Genomic DNA, 22,218 nt, shown 5'->3' on the forward strand with positions numbered 1-22,218 from the left:
GCGAGACAGAATGGTAGGAGCTGTCAAGGTGCTAATTGTCGGCTGGGCAAAGCGCAACAAGACGAGGAAAGAGCTTCAAGGACAGTGCTCGATTTCCAGCTAATGAATACCTTCTGGGCTTCAGATCTCACAAGGAAAAAGTCTGGGGATTTTCCACCCTCAAACCTGCCTCCACCACATGAGGAGGCCACAGGCACCCATGGCAGCCCTGTCCAGCAGCCCTGGGGGCCGTGGTGAAGTAGAGGGGACGTGGGGGACAGTCGCGGTGCCTGGGATGCTCAGCAGGGTCTCTCACCCTCATCCTGGCTTGCGCCCTGAAGCTGCTGCCTCAGAGATGGGCGCCTGTGGCAGAGGGTCCCACGTGCTACCTGAGCCTCTGAGGCTGAGGACCAGACCTACCCCGTGAAGGCGGTTCTCCACCTGACTCACAGGGACCCCTTGCTCCACCCATGCTCCTGGTTAGCCCCCCAGGCCCCAGCCCCACCCGCCCCCCTGGGGGGCACAAATCACTCTCAGGAGTGTAACTCTGGGCAGGGATCTCTGGGGCAGCCCAGCTTGGAGAAGGGGTGAGAGCCTGAAGTTCACAAGCTCATCCCCGGGCCTCACCCCAGTGCGCTGCCTCCTGTCCCCACAGCTCCCCAACGTGGCTGTACCTCCCTGGGGGCATCTCCCCTCAGATCTCACCCTACGGACTCCCAGAGCCTCCTCCATGTGTCCCCCTAGCTCTGCTGGAGGCTGGCCAGCTCTGCCTGGATGTTGAGGAGTGCTGGGATCACATGGGGCACCCCGGGTCCTGTTTCTAGGGTGCAGCTCACAGCCCACCGTCACTCAGCTGCCATCCCCCCTCAGAGTCAGATGGGGGGGTCCTCCCTCCTCAGGGTCAAGGGGGGCATCCTCCTTCCCCACCAAGCACAGTGCCCCTTTAGACATGGCCCACACCCCCATCATCAAACATCCATGGAAGGGACCCCTTGTCCTGCTCTCTGAGGGCATGGCTCCCATCCGGGTTGCTGCCCCCAGACCCTTCTGAGGAATTGACTTCTTCCTCACGTCTGGGTCCCAGACCAGCTCTGGGCAGGCGTGAACACATGCGTGTGACCATATCAACACCCGTGTGTCATGTGGACAGACTCGGGGACCACCTGTGAGGGGCTTGTCTGGGGTCACAGGGTCCTGATTGGACTCTGTGCTGGGGGCTGAGGTCAGGGCTGGGATACAGGTGGGGGCCTCATGAGGAGAGGCTCACACATGGGTGTGCAACACTCGTGGAGAAACACAGGCAAGCATATGTAGGCAGGTAGACAGGCATGTGACACAGCCGTTTGTGTACAGGGTGCACACACACGTGCACACTCACTGCCCCTGGGACTGTCTCCCCTCTTCCAGATGTTAGTTGGTAACAGTGAGAGAGAAATTGCATTTGGCCTTTGAGGGTGCAGCTTTGCCCTTGCCCCTCAGAGGAGGGGGGTGGACGGTGGGGGGGGGGTCCACCTGGCATGAGGCTCTGTGCTTCCGTCTATTTGCAAAGCGAGGCTTTCTGTGTTCTTTTCCTCAAGGACCCCAAGAAGAGACCAGCTTGGACCCGAGGCCTTGGGCAGGGGCTCTGTGGTGGCTGGGAGGGGCACGGCCACCATGGCTTTGGGAACTCCTTTGCCCAGGAGCTGATGGGCACTGCCCTCAGGGTTCTCAGACGGGACAGCCTCCTGGAGGGAGCTCTCCAGGGCCAGAGTGGGCCAGGAGGGGGCGGGGGTGCAGTGAGAGTTGGGCTGGGTCAGCTCATCCCAGGCGGCTGCGGGGCCCTGGTTCAGATGCCTGCCCCCCAAGTGTCTCACACCCCAGTGCCATCCCCATCCTAGCTCTGCCGAATGCAGCATCCACCAGGAAAGGAAAATGGGCAAAACTAATTGAGACAAACCTGAAAGGGAAGAGCAGTTTGGGGACATCAGCCCTAGAAGGGGTCCAACAGGGAAGGCGCAAAGCCCCAGTTCCGGGGGATACGGTGCAGGACCAGAAAGACAGAGGGGCGGACCCAACAGAGACCAGGGACAGACCCACAAGGCGTGGGATTTCATGCAAGAAAAGGAGGAGCTGGTCGCTCCCACCCTGTGGGGGGGAGCAGATGGACGCAGAGTTCCCCTCTCCTGACGGAGTCACAGAATAGGACGCTCTTAGTACAAAGTTCTCAGAGCTGCGGTGCAAATTCAGACCACCTAGCATATTGTATAATACAATACAAACAACACGGACACTCACAGAGAGGAAAAACATCCCGATAAAAAGCACTGCATAAGGAAAGACACTGTGAGCAAAATTAAAATTCAAGACAAGGCTGATAGAAGAGTAGCAACGAATCTTACAAGATCAGGGTTAGCACGGGGAATGTGCCCAGGCTCCTCCCACCCCCTCCTCCGCCAGGTACCTTTCCTGGAGGTGCCTGGGGGTGTCCCACTGTTTGCATAGGACCCAGGAGTCCTGAGGCCACCCCATTGCCACTGGACCCTCCTTGCTATGCCCCCTCCCCATTGTGAGGGACACATCTCCCCCTTCCCCTCCTCTTTTCTGCCTTTTGTCTTTTCCGAAGCAAATCCCAGCTAAGGGCCTGAAGCAGAAGCGAAAAGCAGCCATCAGTGACTGCAGCTGCTGGGGGCCCAGGAGGACTCTGACATTCCATGAGCCCAGGACCTGCGGCCAGAGAGGCCCTGCTTTGGTTTCCAGACTCAGGCCTGGTGCTGTCAATGAGCTGTACACAGAAATGAAGCACGTCTCTGTCTAAACACAGAGCATCTAAATTTTCATTTGGGGTTCCTGCCATCTTAGGTCCCATGTTCCCTGCCGTGTGCTGCCAGAGAGAGCCGTGACCGCAGCTGGGTAGTGAGCGGACTTCCGGCAAGATGGGGTCTCTCAGGTCAAGCCGGGGCCCATGTCAAGCCGTGAAGCAAGAAGTTAAGGGCCCACAGATACCAGATCTCAGGGAGACCACTGCCAGCTGACGGCATCCCAGAAGTGATAACAAGCGGAAGCAGAGGAGGTCCGCAGGGGCCCAAGACTGGTTAAATCCCTTTAAAAGGGGAAGGGTGGGGCACCTGGGGGGCTCAGTCGGTTAAGCATCCGACTTCCCCTCAGGACATGATCTCACGGTTCTTGGGTTTGAGCCGCGTGTCAGGCTCTGTGCTGACAGCTCAGACCCTAGAGCTTGCTTTGGATTCTGTGTGTCCCTCTCTCTCTGCCCCTACACCGCCCCCCCAAATAAATAATCATTAAAATAAATAAATAAACATTTTTAAAAAATTAAAAGGGGAGGGTTTTTGCAGCCAACTGTCAGACTCTTCAGATGCGATGCCTCCGTGTCCGCCCACTTGGGAAAGGCAGCGCCGAAGGCGGACTGAGGTCCTGTCCGCGTGAATGGAATGAGCAGGGAGCACCCAGCGCGGACTCAGGCCCGCCGAGGCCTCACCCCAGCTGCCTGCTTGCAGACTGGCCCGAGGCTGCTTCCTTAGCTTGGCCCCCTGTTACCCTGTCTGTCGTGTGCCTTGTCTTACGGCTGCTGCCTGTGCTGTGCCAAGTTTAATCTCACGGGAAATGTCATTGAGTTTGGAACCCTGAACTTGCTTTATAATTGTGATTAACTTTGTTTTATGGTTGGATACGGCTGACATTGTGGAGAGATACAGCTGGTGTGCGTGCCTGGCGTGCTCAAGACCCCTAGGCTGGATGGCCCTCTGGCCTCTGGGGCTGCCGCGTGGGCCAGGAGCACAGCTTTTGGCCTCTATTCTGTCCCTCCCTTCAAAGAACACAGCCCTGGCCCCACTGTCCTGACTTTGGGGGCCAGCATGTACTTGTTTGATGCAAAGAGCATTAAAAAATGCTGCCATCTACCCTTGCCATTTTCCAAAGCAAACAAGGTTTCAACGCCCATGAGCAGGGAGGACACAGTCCTGGGCTGAAGGATGCTTCCTTTAAATTGCACACACTTATACTCAGCTTTCTGGAAGATTCACTGCTTTCCGTAGACTAGCAAAGCCAGGGCCGCACCTGTTTGGGGGGGGTGCCATCTCAGCTCTGACAGGGGCCCTGCTGCGTGCCCCCCCCCCGGGCTTGGGCTCCTCCACCAACCACAGGGCTTGAAGCACCGGCCCCCCCACCTCGTCTCTCTCAGGGGTTCCCCTACTGTGCCTGCCCAGAGAACACAGTTTGCTGAATTTCCAGAGTGTGACAGAAGCTCAGGGAAGAGGTCAGACCCAGGGAGAGGAAGGCGGCGCCCTGTTCCTGAGCAGGAGAGCAGGAAGGAGCTCTTGGCCTCCAGCCAGGTGGAGCCCGCGCGGGTGAGACTAGCCCGGCCAGCCGGTGAGATTGGCGGCGGGTCCAGACCGCTCCAGTCCTGATGAGACCCAAGAAAGCAAAGCCTGTGGGCCAAAGCCTTTTCTCTGTGAGGCTGATGTAGTCTGTGTTGCAGCCTCCCAGTGCCCCCCACCTCCTCCATAGATGAGCAGGAGGCATGAAGGCCACAGAGGTGGGGGCAGGGGGTGAGGGAGACACCTCGGAAATGAGCTGAATGGGACGGGGTGGGCCAGAGAACACTGTGCAATGCTGTGGCTTGGCCGCGGGCTGCTTGTGCATCTCCTGTGTGTGCGTGTGTGTGTGTGTGTGTGCGCGTGAGCGCGCGTGCGTGCGTGCGTGCGTGCCTGGCCGTGGCTGTACAGGGGGTAATGTGTGGGGCTGGGAGTGTGTGATCATGTGCACGTGTTCCTGAACACATGTGCGACTAGCGTGTGTGTGCCTGCACATCTGTGCGGAGCCCAGAGGAGGGAGGCAGTTGGGGGCACAAGGAGGGAGACAGGAGGGGCCCCAGAAGAGCAGAGGGGGTGCAGGTGCTCCGGCTCCTGACCTCTGTGCCTAAGAGGGCAGGGAGACCCCAGCTCTCCTTCCCACTAATGCTGGCTGTGCCTCCCCTGTGGCAGAAGACCCTGAGCCTGTCCCAAGGTCACAGGGATTTGGACCCAGGCCCAGAGGCTGTGCCACAGCCCTGAAGTGGGCCAGCTGGGGGCTGGAGGAGTTCTTTCTTCAGGAAGCCCCTCCCTCTGTACGTCCCCGAAGCCCCCAGGGGGTTGCTCCTGCACCCCAGGACACAGCAGGCTACCAAGGCCCCAGAAGGACACACTCTGCAGAGGGCTGGGGAGCTGAGGACCGCAGGACCCAGGTCCTATGATGGGGGGCCCACGACCCAACACAGGGCTGGGGAGGCCGAGGCAAGGGGAGGAGGGAGAGCCCAGACGCTCCTGCTCCTGTGAGACGCCTGCCCTTTTCAGGGAAATCTACTCCGAGGACTGATTTGGTGACAGGGACAAATAGATGTGCCTTGAGAAGCAAGTTTGCCTGCCTTGCCCAGGTTCCCTTTCCGTTCCCAGCGCCGGGCCTGTGAGGCTGGGGAGGGGCCCACGCAGACATGGGGCAGGAGGCCAGGGCAACCTTGGGCCTCTGAGACCCCCACACTTGAGTCCTCCCACTGGGTTCCTCCTCCCCCCCCCCCCCCCCCCCCCCCCCCCCCCCCTCTCCCTCCCCCTCCCCTCTCCCTCCCTCTCCCCTCCCCCTCCCCCCTCCCTTGCACAGATCGGGGAGGGGAGAGGGGCGTGGACACCTTGCCTGGAGGACCCGCCCCTCAGAGCTGGCCGGCTGGGGGGCAGGCCACTAGCCTTTGTCTCCTGCACCTGGCGGGGGGCTCGGGTTTCCTTATGCAAAGCTGGGCTTCCCACCCTCCCAAGATGGGCCCAGTCCCCAGGGTGAGGCCACCACAAAGCGCCCTGCCTGCTTTGTTAGCTGGAAAACCAAAGAAGAGGCGGGGCTGAGGGGTGGAGGACAGGTGCCCAGACTCCTGAGGCCCTGGTGCCGGTGAGCTAGCAGGGGGAGTGGGTGGGGGGCTGCCTGGGTCCCCTTCCTAGGCTCACTTGGACCCAACCGGCCTGTTGTCCCCTCTACCCACAAAGGTGCGTGTGGCCAAATACTCAGGACAAATTCACCTCCTGGGCCTGGGACAGACCTCCACCCTCTTGCCCCCATAAGTCGGGCACCCTGCAGCCCCCAGGGTCCCGAGCTGATCAGTAGGGAGAGGGTTAAGCTGGCTCGGGTGGCACACCTTTGTTTGCAGGAGATCTGCACCTGCTCCCGAATTAATCTAGACAAATGAAGGTGAGATTGCAAGAGTCCCCCCAGAAAAGAGACCCGCCCTTCTGTCTGTCTCCAGCCGCCTGGCCCAGGCAGAGGCAACCCCCTCTGCCCAGAGCCTGCCCCCACCCCCTTCCGGGGGGCGGGCAGCAGGAGGCAGGCGTCTGTGCCCATCAGAGAGGTTAAAAGTTCTCTATTTGGACTCTACCAGCAAGAGTGCAGCCTCAGCACCTTGCCCCACACCCTCCCACCGCAGGCAGCTGCCCAGGCCTGTAGCCCTGGGGGCACCACTGCACCGCAAGAGCTGAGACCCCCCTCCCGTGCTCTGGGCCCCCTTTGTTGTCTGGGATTGATTGGAGCCTCTCTCAGGGTAAAGGCCCTCGGAGCACGGAGCACGCACGACGCTGTTGCATCAGACACACACCAGAGACCGGGGGCTCCCTCCCCGCTGCAGTTTGGCTGCTGACCCCCCACCAGCAGCCTGTCCAGTGCAGACACCTCCGACCCCACCCCACTCTGCTACAAGGCTGCAGCAGCTGCCCACCACCTGCCAGCCCAGCTTGCCCCCTGGTGTGCCTAGGGCTAGGGCAGCCCTCTACTCACTGCCCCCCAGGCACTTACAGGCCTCTGCCCAGCCCCGACCTCCAAGGGCTGCCTCCTCCACCCAGCCCTCTGTGCCTCTCAGCTCCGCCTGCACCACACCAGCTGCCCCTGCCCCACCTCCCTGGGGCACAGAGAGTCGGGGAATAAATGGCTGCCTTGGCCTTAGAGGATGTGTGCCGTGGACACCCTCCCTCAGTCCCCTCTGTGGTCATCCGTGAGCTTAGGAGGCAGCCATGGCCGGCCCCTCAACCCAGGCTTGGCGTGCACCATTACCCCTGCGGCCACAGGCCACAACGTCCCCAAGGCCCTGCTTCCCGACCTGGGGACACCCGTTCCTCCGCGTGGCTCACACCCCACATGGGCATCAGGAGGGCACGGAGTGCCCTCAGAGGCTCTCCACCCGGCAGACTGTGACCCCTGCCGCCTCAGTGCTCGCTGGCTGCTTGAGACCGTGGTGGGTGTCTACGCTGTGGAAATGGGCAAATGCCACAGACCCCCCAGTCCCTGCCCAGGAAGCTGTGGACAGGGGTGTGAGGGCGCTGGTCTCATGACCCAAGTGTCCTTGGATAGGCTTGGGCCTGGTCAGCAGGGCTATAGGAGCAGGGGACAGTGGCCTCGGGGTCTGGTTTTCCACAGAGCCCTGAGGGACCGCCAGGGGCCTTGGGGGGTGGGGTCACGGAATTCGGATCTCCTCAAACCCTCTGCAGCCACAGGCGTGTTGGTCTGAGCAGAAGTTGGAGCAATCCCCCAGGGGCCCTGCTGCAGGGGAGTGTGATCATGGCCGGGTGGCCCCCCTGCCTCTCCTACCACTTTTTTCTGGCCTGGAGGAAACCTGGCTAAAAACAAAGCCATGCCCCCTCACAAACGGGGCACTGGGAGCTCGGATGTGAGCCAAGGTCCACGTCAGCCACAGATTTGGGCCCCAGCCTCCATCTGTCCTCCTCCCGGCACTGGTGGGCGGTCCGCCCCTCCTCAACGCCCTGTGGTCCCTGTGACTTCTCATGGGCCCAGTCCCCTGTGGGGCTTCGCCTTGCCGCCAAACCCGACACTCCACCTCTGAAGGCTGGATCTTGGGAGCCAGCGCAGGTATGGGCCCCAGCACAGACGCCGGCTCCAGGGTGCTCTGTGTGACCATATTTGGAGCACCTGCTCACAGAACACAGGAGAGTTGGCACCCTTCTGTGGGGGTTCCACGGGGTCCTGCAGACTCCTTCCCAAGGCCGTGAGAAGTTCTCAGAGAGACCCAGGGTGTGAGGACAGTTCTGGGGCCCCAGAGCCACAGGCCTGCCTGTGCGGGGACCTTCATTCCCTCAAGGCCACCTTGCCCGCTGGGAGACCACGCAGCGATGTCCTGGGAGGTGGGGACAGCTCCCTGGGAGGTTGTTGTTGGGATGTTATTGTTGTTAACAGGATGTGAGGAATGAGTTTGTGGAGAGAAGCGACTGATCTGTTCTGGTTTTCAGGAGAGTAGAGAGGGGGCGGGAGAAGGCCTGAGCAGGGGCCGGGCAGAGAGAGGGCAAGACTGCACTTGGATTTCCCAGTGAGCTGATGTTCAGCTGTGCCTCTGTTTCTCGGGAGAGAGAGAAACTTCTGTGTCTTCCCTCCCACGAACCCTCCCCAGGCCCAGGTGAGGGAACTCATAGCAAAGACGTACAAATTAATCAAACTGTTCTTTTTCAGGAAAACCAAACACAGAATCTACACTCTAGGACACTTCCTCTTCCAAGACCAATGACCCACTGGGTCAAGCTCCAGAAAACTGACGATTGTCCAAACACACCCAGGAACCCCTAGCCTAGCCTGTCAAACCATTTGGTGGACAGACATTGTGGGTGTCCCCAGAGCTCCTGCTGCTGACCCTGGCACAGACCTGACAGGTCCGGGGGAAAGGCCACTGTTCTGTCCCGGGAGGGTGGGGTGTGGGGGGGGCACAGGAGACAGGTTTCTGCAGAAACAGTTAAAGCCCCATCCAGGTGAATGAAGCAGGGGCAGGGCTGAGACATTCAAATGCAAAGCCAGCTGTACCCCTGGCTGCCTTCCCACCGCTGCCTGGGAGCAGAGACTTGAATCCAAGGCAGGAGTCCTCTGCCGGGAGCAGCCAGGGCCCGCCGAGCCCCTGGGCTAGTGGGGGGGCACCGTGTACTGCCAGCTCCCAGCCGCTCTCACTCATGGCCTCCTTGAGCAGTAGGGAAGATGACATCATGCTTGCGATGACCCCATTTGGGAAGGGCACATCAAGAGCCAAAGACGGGAGACCCAGGCCCACCACCGGGGGCACCGCAGACAGAGCAGGACCCCTAGCAGGGCACATGGACTGACTGCACACATTCAGCACGCCCAGCCTGCCCTCACCGAGTGCCCCCTCTGCCTCCTGTCACACGCTGGGAGTGGCCGCAGGACGCCTTTGCTCAGACCTCTTCGAAGCTCCCGGCGGAGTGCTCCTGATCCCCGTGGCCCCCACAGCGCGGAGCCTGCTCCCCCCACATGTGCTGCAATAGTTGTCTATCAGTGCTACGCTTTTTCAGTTTTGCAAGTGGGACTCCTCCCAAGTGACACTTCCCCTCCAGTGAAGCCAGGAGCCCAGCCAGGCACCCTCACAACAGGGCTCTCAGCTGCCTCGTGGGCATGGTCACCCTCAAAATGATAACTGGGCCCCTGCAGCATAGCGTGGCCTGCTCCCCGAGGCCAGAAGCTCCTTCCCCACCCTGTCTCGTTTCCCTGTTCTCGGAGGCACCCCTCCCCTCAGCACTCTTCTTGCACAGGGTCCCCTGCCCCAGGCTCTGCTTCCAGAAAATGAACCAGTGTCTGATTTTTGCCTTCCTGAGAACTAGTGAATCTGAACTTTTCTGAAGTCTGATGGCTCATTGTTTGATCACTGGTTCCCTGGGCCATACATAGCCCACGCCTAACCTTCCATGGAATATCTTGTGTTTTTCTTTTCTTTTTAAATATTTTTTAATGTTTATTTATTTTTGAGAGAGAGAGAGAGAGAGAGAGAGGGAGAGAGAGAGGGAGAGGCAGAGTGTGAGCAGGGACAGGGGAGGGGCAGAGAGAGAGGGAGACCCAGAACTTGAAGTGGGGTTCAGGTTCCACACTGTCAGCACAGAGCCCGATACTGGGCTCAAAGTCATGAACTGTGAGATCAGAACATGAGCTGAAGTCAGATGCTTAACCAACTGAGTCACTCAGGTGCCCCTATCTTGTGTTTTTCTTGACAATTTATGAGTTCTTTTTTTTTTAATGTTTTATTTATTTTTGATACAGAGAGAGAGACAGAGCATGAGCGGGGGGGGGGGGCAGAGAGAGAAGGAGACACAGAACTGGAAGCAGGTTCCAGGCTCTGAGCTGTCAGCACAGAGCCCGACGCGGGGCTCGAACCCACGAACGTGAGATCTGACCTGAGCCGAAGTCGGAGGCTTAACCGACTGAGCCACCCAGGTGCCCCAATTTATGAGTTCTTAACTCTGATCCAACTCTGATTTAACTTTGATATAGTAAGTGTGATTGAAAGGAAATAGGAGGAAAAATGTATTTGTCATGTTTCTTCAGAGTCTGTACAAGAGGAAACCTTAAAAAAAGAAAGATTATTAATATCCTCAATGAGAAAGGAGAAAATAATGTGACCACAGTAAAAGATCAGAATGGTGTAGAAATAAATATTCAGAGAACAAAAATGTACTCTTGGAAATTAATATTACAGAAGAATGAAAAGCTTAATAAAGGAACTGAAACACAGAATTAAAGCATTTCCTTGAAAGTGAAGCCACAAGACTCGGAAAAGGAATTACGAGAGGTCATTAGAGGCCCGTCTAAGAGGTCCAGGATCCTAATATTTACCACAGAAAGAGAGAACAGGAAAAGGGAAGAGAAAAATCATTTAAAATTAATAATTCAAGAAAATTTGTTGGAACTGAAGGACAGGAATTTCCAGACCAAAAGAGCCACTGAGCATCCACATTAAGGTCATTTTCATGAACTGTCAGAGCACTCAGGACTAAAAGAAGCCCCTAAACACTTCCAGCAAGAAAAAAACAGCAATTTTTATACCACAGATCAGGAATTAAAACAACATCACGTTTACCCATAAGCAGCCTCAGAAGCTGGGAGGGAAACATAGTATGGAGGGAAAATGGTGACTGTCCTAGAGTTTTATACCCAACCAAACTATCACACAAGCGACTGGTGGATTAAAGGTATTTTGAAGCCATGTGTCGGCTGTGTGCCGTTTTTCAGGAGGCTACAGAAGGACACGCTCCACCATAACAAGGACTAATTAAAAAAGAGCAAGGCTTAGGATCCAGGAAAATCTAACCCAGGGGAGCAGCAAAGGGAATCTTCAGGATGAAGATCAAGAAGTTCTTGAGGCGCCAGCCCTGCCTCAGACCCAGGGAGAACTGACCAGGACTGGGGCAGGGCCGAAGCTCCCAGAGGTACCTCCTTAGAAATACTCCATGTGTTTGAATTTAAGCCACTGGCAAGAATCTAAGGATGAATTAGTAATGAGTTCAGAGAAAACTCAGCAAGCTGAGAAAAGAAAGGTGATTATTAACTCCAGGGAAAACAACATGTGTGTGGGTGGGAACAGTAGCCACGGCATGCCACAGACCTGGTGTGAACACAGATCTAACCCCTGACTGCCGAGCTAACTAAAATTATAACTCCATCGGAAACAGGAGGGTGCAAGTGCAGGGAGAGGTGGAAGAAATAAATGCTATTGTCCATAGAATGAATTCAGTAGATAATACCTAATCCAAAAAGACTAGGAAGCTGTTGTTTAATCATTCTGTTACACAGATGCACGTAAATTGAAGTTGTCTGGAATATGGAAGGTGTCTTTGGGGACAGCACAGAGGGTGACTGGCAGGCTGTGTTTGTCCAAGCATCGTAGGAATGTCTGACTTTTAAGCTACATACAAGTAAAACTTTGATCAAAATTGAAATAAGGGGCACCTGGGTGGTTCAGTCTGTTGAGCATCCAACTTTGGCTCAGGTCATGATCTAATGGTTCATGAGTTCGAGCCCCACATGGGTTTGCTGCTATCAGCACAGAACCAGCTTCGGATCCTCTGTACCCACCCCCTTCCGCCCCTCTGCTACTCGTGGCCACGTGCTCTATCTCTCTCTCTGTGTCTCTCTGTCTCTGTCTCTCTCTCCCTCTCTCTCGAAAATAAATAAACATTAAACAAATGAAATAAAAATTCAGTTGATATACTCTGCACCCTGCGAGACCTGGCAATCACTTCAGTAACGTTGGAATGATCTGTAATTAAAGCTAAAACTTGGCTGTGAACTTCTCTGCTCTCCTACAATAAGTGACCTTGCCACACTCTCCACCTCCTCTTCTGATAGCTGATATTCCTCAGGGACAATGTCCATTTCCCATGATGGGGTCTCCCATAGTCCAGCGTTCCCGCCCTGAGCCCACCCTTCCTGGGCAAGCGTAATCTCTGCCACATTCTGCCCATTTTTCACGAGACCATTCAAAGCTTAGCCCTACAGGGGCCCGTCCTGTGTTTTGTGTCACGTCTTGTTTCATGCCCTCACATTACCATGACGCTCTGGGCACCAAGCCTCGGCAGGGCTGTTTCAACTTTGATGGAGGAAGCTGGCCCTACTCCAACCAGTCATGACTTCCACACCTTTAGGGTAGTTATGCACAGTACACGTGCGTCTTTAGAAATGGAATAAGTTTGGTTTCCTTGGGAGCACTTTCCGGCCCCCGTCATGCCTAGCAAACGTGAAGGATCTCAGTCCTGCTCCCTTTCTCCTTGGGCCCTCACGGTTCCTGCCATCATCTTCAGGGACGCCAGGTCAGAAGCGAACATTTTAGGGACTTAACAATCATGCTTTCCTGGAGGATGCTCGAAAATACCCACGCCATTTGCAGAGGTCCAAGATCCCCGTTCTGCGGGGAGACTGTGGGTCACCTCATGGTCTTTTTGTGCAGCCTCATGGGCTGAGTTTCCAGCAGCGCCCTGTGCTGTGGGATCTTGGGCAGCCTGTCTGGCCAGCACAGGACCACTGCTCGCCGCCCCCCGCCAGCTTTCCCAGAGACTTTTCAAACACTCCCAAAGATGGGCTTGGGCACAACCCCTCCCCGTCCCCCAGCAGATCGCAAAAACTGCCAGCTTTCCGTAGGACTCCTTTTGCTGACGCAGCTCCCTCCAAAGACCCCCCCCCCCCTCAACCTCAAGCTCACGGGCTAGGGACCCCCCCCCCCACGGTCCCTCATGTCTCAGTGCCATCGGCAGCACCAAGCCACAGCTGGGCAGGGCCACAGCTCTAAAAGAACAACTTCCGAATTGGTGGGACTCTCAAGCCAGCTTGTAGGTCACTTCAAGGTCACCGGAGACCCCACAAGACAAACGTCTCCCTGCACTTTCCCGGAAGCCTCAGTCCTACCTGGTCCCTGCAGGGACAGCGGGGTGGCAGGGCAGCGTCGGCAGGCACGGCTCCCAGGGCAGCCTTATCGTGGCCTGGCTGGGCGGAATGCGGTGGAAACCTTTGCCTGGTACAGCCGGCCCCTGCAGCACAGCCCAGGAATTTTGCATTGAATAATTTTTAACTTCTGCTCTGAGAGAAAAGCAGGGCTGTATATAGTGTCTGACTACAGAGGAATGCCAAGTGGCTTTCACTTAAAAGTAAATACCTCAATAATAGCACGGAAACCTGCCTTGGGGAAAAAAAGAGAAAAGAACAGAAAAAGAAAGCGGTCACAGGGGTTTGGGGACCTCACGGGCCATCAAGCTGGGCTACGGGCCAGGTCTTCCCTCTCCTTTGCCGTGAGGCTGGGGCGCTGATGCCCTTCTTCACAGTCTCTGGGAGTAAAGCCGGCTTGGGGGCTGCTCCCCCCACTCAGTGCCCCCCCCGCCCCCGCCCCCCCTGGCTTGGGACCCCTCACCCAGGACTGATTTCTCTCAACAGCCTCGGATTTCAGAAAGTGTTGGGCCAGGCAGCAGCCCTGTGACCTGCAGGCGCTGACTTCCACCCTCCTGGGGTTAGTTCTCTGCTCATCCAGGGCTTGGGCCTTTGATCCTGGGGCTGCGTGAGGCAAGGGGCCGCTCGAAGCTCTGGTGGGCCCTGGGGAGCAGGGGGGTGGGGGGGTGGCCCTGGGGACGATGGGGGAGGGTGGGGGGCGGCTCTGGGGGTGGTGAGTGGGGGCGGCCCTGGGGACGATGGGGGAGGGTGGGGGGCGGCTCTGGGGGTGGTGAGTGGGGGTGGCCCTGGGGACGATGGGGGGGACCGGCCCTGGGGACTATGGGGGGGCGGGGGAGGGTGGCCCCACGCAGTGTAGCCACCACACAGCAAGCCGGAGCTGGGAAACTCACAGCCTGAGACCAAAGTTTCCCCTCAAAGGCCTCGGGTTTCTCCAGCTCCAGGACACTCTGGACACCCTGAGGGAGGCCTTCAGACCCACACAGGAGGGTGCTGGGCCGCCACGGGAGGTGGTATCACCATCCACTGCAGAGGATGGGGGTCCAGGGGTCCAGCTCTGTTCTGTGACGTGGGCCACAGGCTCAGCTCCCTGGGAGTCCCCACAGGGAACCCCGGGGCTTATGTCCAGCCTCTGGAGGTGGGGCCAAGCAGAGGGGCCAGATACGAGGGTCCTGGGCAGGTGGTCAGGAGGGGCTGGCTCCCACCACCCTTCCCCTCCTTGGCTCCTCAGCCTCTTCGCAAACCATTGTGTGACCTCTGGACACCCCTAGGCTTGTTCAGGGACAGCAGAAAGCTCACTCTGCAATGACCCAGCTCTGTGTATGACAGCAGCTGCAGGCTGTCTGTCCAACCAGAAGGGACACTAATCCAGGCCTGTGTTGGGAATAAACCTCAGGAACATGCGTAGGGAGCAAGGGCTCCCCTCAGGGCATGTCCTCTTACACAGCAGATGCTAAGGGGTGAGTGGGGAACAGGAGACACAGCAAACCCAGGTGAGGCTGCAGGCCAGGATCCCTGACTATTGCGGGGTGAGCTGTCGGGGTGTGAGGTCAGGCTGCAGGTGGCTAAGGCTCCTGGGACAGGAGAGCCGTAGTCTTCCTTGCTGTGGGTGAGGGAGCGGGTCATGCCCCCACCGCCTGTATTCCTCACGTTGCTCTGGGCGTGGGTGTTGCTGGCCCCACGTGTGCCGAGCTGGCTGACCCTTCTTCCACCTGTTGGTCTTGCGTCGGTCTCAAGATGCACCAGTTAGCCCTCGAGCTTCCAGAAAGGCCCCAAACCCTGCACGCCGCCCTCCAGGGCTGCCCACCCACGTGCTGGGGCGCCTGGTCCTTGCTGTCCACGGCCCAGCCAGGCTGCTTCGTCCACACCAGCCCACACCCTCCACACTGGGCAGTCTGAGGGGGAATTCTTGTGATTCACTTTGCGTGTCTCCAGCTGCTCGTGTGTTGGACCGTGTCCCCCCGTGAGGCTTTCAGCTCAGGGCCTCGTCTGTGAAACATGCTCATTCACAGCCTTTGATCCTTTTCTCACTTTTTGGGGGGTGAGATTTCTACCCTTTTCCTGTTAAATTGCAGAATTCCTTATATATCCTAGATAATAATCCTTATGGATTTACTCATTTCCGTGAACTCAGGTCCTGTCAGGTCAGGAATCCCTGACGTTGATATAATCAAATGCCTCCATTTTTTTGCCTGGTGATTTGTACATTTGAGGTTTTGTTTAGGGTCTCTGCCCCTGTCCCTCCTAGGCCACCAAGCATCGGCAAGTTTTCTGGCCCCTGTTGGGCGTTGTGGGGGGTCCAGCTCTGTTTTGCTCCGTGTGAAGACCGTTTCCCTGGTCCCGGCCCAGCTGACTTGTCCAAGGGACACCGCGTTCATCTGCTGCTCCCACCTCTGTGTCTCGCTTTGCCCAAACCAGCTGGCATGGGAAGCTGTTGCTTTGCCATGTGGCCACTAGCCCCAGAAGAGCGGGTTTCCCCTCTTTTTTCATATTTATTTAGTTATCCGTGCCTGTTTTTCTCATATCTAGTTCCTGAAAAATCTCCAACTGTAGTTTGGAATAGGGTTGCACGGACTTTGCAGATCAATGAGGAAGAACTAGTGTTTGTATCAAGTTCAGTTCCCCATCTAAGAACAGAGAGTGCCTCTCACTGATTCTGATCAGTGTCCATGGGCTTTATCTGAGGTTTGCAGTTCGGTCCAGAGACGCTGTGTATATTTTTAACTCTTAGATACTTTATTGTTTTCCTTGCTATTATGAATCCTTTGTTTTTCCTAATTGGTTAATGCTGGTTTATAGAATACTACTGACTTTTTTCATTGTTAAAAAATGAAGTAAAATTTATGTAATATAAAATTAACCTTCTTCTTTTTTTTAAATTTAAGTAGACTCTATGTCCAATGTGGGGCTTGAACTCATGACCCTGAGATCAAGAGCTGGATGTTTTACTAACTGAGCCAGACAGGTGTCCCTAAAATTTATCATTAAAAAAAATTTTTTTTTAATTATTTATTTTTTCAAGAGAGTGCTAGTGGGGGAGGGGCAAAGAGAGATGGAGAGAGAGACTCCCAAGCAGGCTCGATGGTGAAGGTGGAGCCAGATGTAAGGCTCGGTCCCACGGCTCTGAGATTATGACCTGAGGCGAAATCAAGAGTCAGATGCTCAATCCACTGAGACAACCAGGTGCTGAGACACCCAGTGATGAGTTATTTTTAATACACTGTTTCATTTGATTGGTTTTAGAGAGGATTTCCAGTTTGAGAGCCAAACCCTGCATCCCTGTCCCCACAGGCCAACACAGCAGGGCCCCCCTGCAGCTCTGCTGGACCTTCCTCGGCGCTGACCTCGCTGTGACCTCTCCCTATCTTGGATCAGAGCAGGTTCCAGAAGCCGCAAAGTAAACTCTAGGCTTCCAAGCACGCAGGAGAGCCTGCCTCCCTGCCACCTGCGTGCCCTGAGCTGGGCACTGGGCCTGAGCACCTCGAAGGTCCCTTCCCTCCAATCCTCTGGGCATCAAGAGGCCCCTGGAGACCCGGAGGACCATCAGTCGAGTCCTTGTGGCAACAGCAGGTGTCAGTGTGTTGTGAGGTGTGGATTCTGATGATGTTTAAATGCTTACGCAGGTCTCAGGGGGTCTAGGGAGCAGGGACACATCGCAGCTTTTCCAAGGGAAAATACAACAAAGAGCTGAGCGTCCCTTGCACAGGACATTCGAAGGACTGAGCAGTTAGAGCTCACGGGCTTGCATGATAACTCCTCTTCAGAAGAGGCGCCTGCAGGAGCCACGCTTGGGGAATGTCCAGTGCCAGCAGTTAGAGAAACACAAAGCATCAGGCACCATGAGTTCAAGTTTATTCAAACACTGACCCTGCTGGGGGTGCCAGGGAAGCACCTGAGGAACCAGTAAGAAGCACACGCCAGATGGGGTGCATCCTGGGGCATCTGCTGGCAGCTGTCAGACTGGGAACCCTCACCCCGCCTCTCAGGGAAGCTCACCAATACTGCAGCAGCAAGACCTCCAGGGACAGAGGAGCAGAGAGGGCCCCCAACTCCCCCCTGGACAGAGCCCACGAGCTCTGAGCAGGAGCCGTGAGGACTGGGCACCGAGGCTGTGTCTGTGGAGGACGTAGACCAGGTCTCAGAGATGGGGCTTTCTGTGGACTGAGCAAAGAAAATGAGGCAAAGGATGAGGGTCTTGAGAAATGGTCTGGGTGAGAGTGGGCGGGGTGAGGGGAGGGAGTGGGCGGGGTGAGGGGGGAGAGCAGGGACAGTTTCGGGGGGCAGGCAAGGCTTCGGGGGAAAGGCAGGTGTGGCCCAGGTGCAGGTGCAGGGGTGACCGGTGGCGCTGGGGTGGGGGCAGGGCCCGAGCATGTGGGGCCTTGCCAACTGGCTGGGCAAGGGCTGGAGGTGGGGAAGCCACAGATATACGGGGTTGGCAAAGGACGAGATGTCCCAATCCCTGGCAGGAGTGACAAGTGGGGACAGCACACCGGCCAGGGGGACCCACGCTTCTGTGGAACAGGTCTGATGACGCGGGTGATGAGCAGGCCCACGCCGGAGCGGGTTGGACAGTGGTCGTTCTGGCGCCCCGAGCACGTCTGAAGGCAGCAGCAGGGCCAGAGAAGCGTGTGCCCGCTGTCAGGGGCCTCTCAAACACCCGGAGCAGAGAAGGGCAGCGCCCGCTGGGAGGCTCTTTCGGCTTGTGAGAGGTTCAGGGATGCCACCCGCCAGCATGTATGGTGGCAGAGACACGGCCAGGCCCTGGGAAGACTGTCTTGGAGAGGGTATGGCAGGCGTGCGTGTGCATACATGCGTGTGTTGTGCACACAGGTGCGTGGGCTTGTGCCCCCACACATACAGTGCCAGGGAGGTGACGGAGGACCAGGTCCACCCTTTGCTGGGAAGCCTGCCCAGGTCCCAGGCTGTCTGGCGTTCAGGGAGCCTGGGCTTGGCTACAGGGTCAGAAGTGTGAGGATCTGCAGGCCGGGGCAGCTGCGAGGACCACAGCAGCCAGGCGGGCAGGGCCCTGGGGGTGGGCACCAGCTGACTGGTGGTGCACAGTGCCTCCCCGCCCGGCCCCGGTGTGCCGGGTTCCGCACCCTCAGAAGGCCGGGGCTCACAGTTGATGGCCGTTCCGTTCTCCTCCAGCTGGGAGGGACGCCTGTGATGCGTGGGAGCCAATGGAGAGAAGTTTTCTGGTGAAGTGCAGCTTCCAGGAGGCAGCGGGTTGGAGCAGCAGCGATCCAGGCCCATCTCCGTTTAGTGAAGAGGATGGCACGTGATGCACACAGCCCACGCAGGTGCTGGGACCCAGGTGAGTGCAGTGCTGGCCGCCCTCGGCCCCAGGGGTGCCTTCCGGGGGCTGTCAGCCTCGAGACAGTCAGGGGGTCGGCTGTGGGGGCTGGAAGGGAACAGGCTGCTCCCAGCCGTTAGCCGCCTCCAGAACCGCATCAATGGCACAACATGGGAGGTTCACTGTGAACTCTACTTAGAGCCAGCTGGGCCCAGACCCCTGAGCTCGGCCAGGCCTGGCGGGAGGGGATTTGCAGGCCCTGGAAAGGCAGCATCAGCTCTTGAAAGTGTCCAGTAATTGCCATGTTGCCCAAAGAGGCCCTTGGCACGAGCCGGCTCAGTCCCCCACGGGGGCCCCACTGGAACGCACAGCTGGAGGCCTCACGGCGCAGGACGCGCCAGCACACGGGTGGGTTTTCCCTGACGACGTCGTCGTTACTCAGTGGGAAATACATACCAGCGGAAGAAGAAAGTCAACACCAGCGCTGATCCGCTCTAACAAGCACCAGGCAGTGACCCTTTGGTGCCTTTTCTTATAAACTTGGTTCACACATTGATGCAAGTATAGGGTTAAAAACCAATCATGCTTTTCCCGTTCAAGACCGCACTGTGGTTTCTCCCTTTTCTGTTATGACGTCCTCGGCAGACACGGCTTAGTAGCTGCGTGTCATGATATTATCCGCCCACAGCAGGGTTTGCTCAAGTCGGGTTCTGGGGTGTCAGGCGAGTGCCCCCTCTCTTGTTTCTGTTTGGAATTCTGGGGACAAGTTCTGAGGGCCCGTGCCCTGGCAGCCAGTGTGCTGGTTTCTGCCGACTTACAGATGAGCCCCAGGGACGCCCAGCTGCTCATCCCAGTCTGGCCAGAGGCAGAACCTGGTCCCAAGCTCTGCCGGTTGGACATGTCCTGAGGTCCCCATGGAGGGAAAAACCCCACGCCAGCCTTGGGATCACTGAGACCACCCCCAGGCCAGCACTCTCGGACGGCCGAGGGTCTCCGCTCTCAGCCAGAGCCGTGGGGCCTCCCTCGGCCCCTCCTGGCCTGTCCTTCCACCCCCCTGCCGGGGGCCGCTTTTCCCACAAACAAGACAGCAGTATGGTCAGGAACAGCTCCGGGGTCTGCCACAGGCTTTTGCTAATTTGAAGGTGGCTGTGTGCTTCATGTTTGTGCCGGGGGACAGGGGGATTTGCTGTCAGCAGGAGAGGGACCCTCATCTGGGGCAGGCTCCTCCCTCCCTGGATGGCACAGTTCTCCGGAGGAGTGTGAGTCAGGCTTCCACGTGCCATGTCCCCTCCATGTGCACAGAGAGCAGAGAGGCATGAGGTCTTGACTGTGTTGGGGGCCCAGGAGATCCCCACGGGCTTAGGGAGAGGCCAGAAGCTGTTGAGTCCATGTGGGGGGGGGGTCCCTAGAAGACACCCCTCAGCCACACAGCTCCTTGCAAGGTGAGCAGGTGGTGCTCTCAGGAGAGGCCTACAGGGTGTTCAGAGGCTCCTACCGGACCCGCTCCACTCCCCTCTCCGCCCTGCTTCCCAGCTCCGGGGCGAGGGCGGTGCTGCACCCTGAGAGCAAGCCTCAGGCGTCTTTCCGGAACACAACCCTCATAGGATGAAGGCCTCTGGTCACGGATCCCTTTAATCAGCTTTGCCTCTACTATCACAGCATCAGCACACAGAGACTCAGGACCAGGACACGTCCTGTCCCCCGCAGGCCACTGGCCACCTCCCGGCACCGTGACGCCCCACGCTCCCTGCACAGGGAACCGGCATCCAAGCACCCCTCCCCATGGCCTCCTGCTCCTTTCCTTGACAACGTGCCGCTGCCCTCACCCTGACAAACTTCCTGCTCGTCCCCTGCCGCCATGGCTCAGAGCAGTTTCTCGTGGCCTTCGTCCTGGTGAGCCCTTAATTGCCAAATAAATATTTGCCCAGGGTGGGGCTTGGTGCTCAGGGTTAAGGATTAAATGGGCCTAAAGTCAGAGGATCCTGTGGCAGCTGTATAAGGGCCGGGGCAGCCATGGGAACGTGAGGGAGGACAGATTGATTGTCATGTCACACGCTGGGCCTCCCGATCCAGATTGGAAGGCAGAGGTCATCCCTCAGCCGGCCTGGCATCAGGCAAAGGCTGGCAGAGGGACGGAGCAGAATGGAGGCAGTGGGAATCGGGGGAAGTGAGGTGCCCAGGAAGCCACCATCCATGCCAGACGTCAGACAGAATGTGGCAGGTCCCACAGGTGAATAGAATGCAGTAAAAGGGGCCTCCCACCAACTGCCAACAGCCTGAGTCCTCGTGGCTGTGTGAGTGACCCGTTGCTGCCCAACAAGTGACTCCACATTCTGTGTGTGCAGGGCAGGCGTTTGCCTTCTCTTTCTGTGGCTCAAGAACGCAGAACCGCAGCTGTCTCGGGAGGCTGCGCCGTGGTTTGGGACGGGGCTGCGTCACCTCAGAGCTCGGTGGGAGGCTCCCCTGGGGCAGGCGGCCCTAGGGAGAGCCCGGAGACAGGCTGCCCCTTCTCAGAACCAGTCTTGAAAGTGCTGCCCTCTGAACTTTGTTGCATCGTGTCTGCTTGGAGGTAAGTCCAGAATCAGGGAGGAGAGGGGTGGCATGGGGGACAAATACCTCACAGTGGGACGCCTGCGGCATCTCGGAGGTTGCCTGCCAGCCTCGGTGCCTACATTAGAACGGTCACTGGTCAGGATCGCTGCCCACTCGGTCTTGTTTTCCTTTTCCTGGAAGCCATTCATCCCATTCATGGGTGTGCTAGTTTGTGATTGGTTGGTTGAGTATAAAGTGGGAGGAGTTTCAAAATTTTAACTTGATTCAGCTGGGGACAGGTGTTCTCTCCAGGGACCCCAGGAACCAACATGCACCCTGAGGTCCCTGCTACCTGCTGTCTGACAACATCTTGTTCTACAGAAATGTTGGCCCACATTGTCCTTATCTGGTCTTTTCAAGCATTAAACTTAATTTCATAAGAACCATCCATCCATGTTTGTGGTCATTCCATCCGGTCCTGCCGTACTTAAGTGGCTCTGCAGCACCCAAGTCTCCAAGGTAAGCCAGAGTCTGGGTTGATCCTGTGTCAACATGCCTGGGCCACAAGGGACCCCAGATATGTGGTCAAAACTTATTCCAGGTGTTTCTGTGAGGGTGGTTTGGATGACATTAACGTTTACGCTGGTGGACAGAAGGAAGCATACGGTCCTCTCCAGAGAAGGCGGGCCTCACTCATCCGCTGAAAGCCCGAACAGAACAGAAAGGCCAACCCCCCCCCCCCCGCCCCACTACGAGGGATCTCAACGGCCTGATTACCTTCAAAATGGGATATAGGACTTTTCCTGCCTCTGAGCTGGCCTGGAGCTAAAGCCCCAGCTCTCTTGGCCTCTGCTCTGCCACGTGCATCTCCGGACTCCTCAGCCTCCACAGTCTGATGAGAAAGCTCTTGACAATCGATCTTTATATAAGTACAATGTACTGGTTCTGTTCCTCTAGAGAGCCCTGACAGGACAAACTCGACACATGTTTTTCCAGTGAGTGAATGACTGGTTGCATCTAGCTCATCTAACGGGGCAGAGGGGATGGTGGGGGGGCTGCCCACCTCAGGGGCCCATCTGTCCCACCCACGCTGGCCACCTGGGTCAGAGATGTGTCAGCTGCTCTAGACCTGTCGTCAGCCTCACCTCCAGGTCCAGAGGCTGGTGAGGGATCTGGGGGGTGAGGGGCACCTTGGG

The 22,218-nt window shown here is 57.4% G+C and overlaps 1 long non-coding RNA gene across 2 annotated transcripts; it reads left to right on the forward strand.

The window, feature by feature from the left end:
• Positions 1–20,331: 20,331 nt before the first annotated feature.
• On the forward strand, positions 20,332–21,502 carry LOC115300063. 2 transcript variants are annotated; one of them, XR_003912483.1, is made up of 3 exons: positions 20,332–20,383; positions 20,836–21,059; positions 21,404–21,502. It is a non-coding gene; the product is annotated as an uncharacterized LOC115300063 (long non-coding RNA). The 2 variants fall into 2 exon arrangements; XR_003912484.1 differs by lacking the exon at positions 20,332–20,383 and adding an exon at positions 20,641–20,720.
• Positions 21,503–22,218: the final 716 nt, after the last annotated feature.

This window comes from Suricata suricatta, chromosome 8, assembly GCF_006229205.1.
Source record: "Suricata suricatta isolate VVHF042 chromosome 8, meerkat_22Aug2017_6uvM2_HiC, whole genome shotgun sequence".
Taxonomy (NCBI): domain Eukaryota; kingdom Metazoa; phylum Chordata; class Mammalia; order Carnivora; family Herpestidae; genus Suricata; species Suricata suricatta.